Raw genomic sequence first — 2968 nt, forward strand, 5'->3', positions numbered from 1 at the left:
ATATTTAAATTATGATACTTAGTAATAATATGAATTTTTCAGTTTTTACCATATCTAGTTCTTACTAATTATAAATGTAAGAATTTTTCTTTTTCTAAGTAAAATATATAATGATTATAATTTTGTATTTTAAACATATTTCGACAATGAGGATGAATTCCTCATAATTGACTTTATCAAATAAATAAATTTTCTTCCAAATATTAAATTCTATACTATTTTTAAAAATCCTGAGTTTCCTACCTAGACTAAAAATCCTAGTCTTTCTACCATAACATGTATACTATTTATTTTTTAAAGAATAGACTTAATAAATAAATTATGTGTATCTTCATTAGGCTCTTGATTTAATTAATTATTAAATTAATAATTTAAATGGAATAATGACTTAAAAAATATAAGAACGGTTTACAACCACAGCAAGACTCAAAATCAGGCCTGAACTTTACAAAACATTGCCTTGCACAAAGCTCATCCCGACTCTTTACCTAGATATTTCGAAATGCAAAAAATACAAGCATGGATAATAATGTGAAACTAATGTCTTTCCATAACTTTTATATATAAGAAATATGGGCTTAATATAAATGCATCGAAGGCAAAAATCATGACAAATTCAATAGAAATATTAATTTATTTAGAAAATAGTGAGATAGAATACGTAGAGGAATACATTTACTTAAAACAGACAATATCGTTTAACGGAAATATGAATATGGAAACAAAAAGAAGAATAAAGCTCGGGTGGTGTAAATATTGATCTCTCCGACAGATTTTTGAAAGGAAACTATCACTGGACCTTAAAATCAGAGTTTTCACCACCTGCGTCTGTCCAATGGTTCGAACCTGGCCGCTAACAAAAAAACTTGACCTGAGGCTGAATACTATGCAAATGGAGCTACAAAGAAGTTTAATGTTCTTTAAGATACGAAAAAGAATAAAAGAAGAGGATATTCTTCAGACAGTAAACATTAAAAGTCTAAGGGTTGAGGCCCACCGATTGAAATGGAGATGGGCATGGCACTTGGCCAGGAAGAAAGACGATTGAAGGCCGGAGTGAATCCCGAGAGAAGACGAAGAGGGAGTGACCACATCGCAGGTGGAGTGGTGAACTGACACAGTGTGTAGGCGAAAACTGGTGGCTGGTTGTGAGGGACAAATCCTGGAGGAAAAGAGTTACCCTCTTTTCTTATTTTTACTTATTTTTTGTCTCAAGTGAATAAGAAAAATTAGTTTGAAAGGTTGAACTTACCAATGAAGCTATTACTGAAGAAGCTAGAAGCAAGATGAAAAAGTGTATCTTGTTGGCACTCATGTTGTAGGAGTCATGAAAAAATATTTCTGGAAAAATATCAAAAAATAATTAACAAAAACAAATACTATTACCTGATATTTTTTTAAATAATTTAGAATGTATTATTCATATAGATAAGAATTCATAATCAATGAATTTGTCAGCTGCTTTGTTAGTACAGAGTTGGTAGTAAAGTTTTGAGAGAAACCTGGAGAAATTAAATTGGAATCCTGAATATTTGTAGTTTTTGAATAATGAATTCATAATATATTGTTATTATATCTAACCTTTATCGACCTTCTGTACTATTTCTAACTCATCCAAACAAACATCCTTAAAGTGAGATAAATATATAGTTGCTTTCTTTAGGAGAGGAACACTTGACCTCGTCCAGTATACTAATGCCATGTAAACATTTATTTGAAAATGGATTTAAAATTATTTAAGAATACAGTAAAAGCTAAATGATATAAATAAAACAACAATCATCTTAGTTACTTCATGACAGCCATGCCTACTGCCTTTGGGACAGTCTGCAGGAGACCCCCCTATATCGGTCAAAAGAAACAAAAATAGCTTACAAATATTAATTTGCCGACACTTTGCACCACTTTGAGTGCTTCATCAGAGCTGTTCAAGTTGAAAAATTTCTTAACTTTACGAAACTTTAGGTTTTCTTAAAAGTTATTGTAATTTGTTTGTATCAGAATATGAACGTAAATATTATTCAGACAATTTAACGCCGATATAATAAAATGAGAGCGTTCTGATGGGCCTTTGGGATCAAATCGTCTACATCAAAGCAGATTGTAATCAGAGCAACCAATGTTCAAATATATGCTTTCAATAAAATACACAATTTACTAATTTTTGTAATTTAATCATTGAGCTAAAGGGAAATTTTACTGTATTAGTAAAATGATTTCTAGGAAATAATTAATGTTTAGCGACTTATCATTCGCGGACGACCAACTTATCATAGCCAAGTGTACAGAAGATGCTGATTGAGAATGTTACAAAAGGAATGTAAACAAAAGGGTTTGTTCAATGATAAATAGAAGATAGGACTAGTGTCAGCCAGTAATGATTGCGTGGGATATAATCAGGGAAAAAGCGCTGGGAATAGTCCAACATTTTATATACCTTGGTTCTGTTACTGAATTAAATGGTCCCTACGACATGGAAATAAAATAAAAGATTGCAGTTGGTCAAATCTTAGCATCGATGCTTAATATTGGGTTGAAATATTATTTAAAAAACCGAAAAACAACACAATTTGGTACAATAAAATATAATTTGGAGCATTATGAGCTACGGAGCATAAATCTGCGCCAAAGAAGTTGATCAAACGGAATAAATTTCTTAAAAAAATATTTTATTTGTATCTGTATATATATAAAATAATATTTATAATTATGAGAGATAGTTGACCGTGGATGATAAATGAGGAGACGATGGTTGGGGGTGCGGTCAATGAAAAACACAAATAAGTTCGATTAACTTATTTTAATGTGCCGACGCTTCGGCTAGAGTTTCTAGCCTTCTTCAGGGCTAAAAACAAAACAAGATAACAACCACAGTAGGTATAGAAAAATAAAAAAATATAAAAAGAAAGTATAAACAGAATAATTTTACACATACAATGAATAATTTTACAAAATAGAATTAATAAAA

This window comes from Halyomorpha halys, unplaced genomic scaffold (assembly GCF_000696795.3).
Source record: "Halyomorpha halys isolate HHAL.00 unplaced genomic scaffold, Hhal_1.1 Scaffold1324.1, whole genome shotgun sequence".
In the NCBI taxonomy this organism is placed as follows: Eukaryota; Metazoa; Arthropoda; class Insecta; order Hemiptera; family Pentatomidae; genus Halyomorpha; species Halyomorpha halys.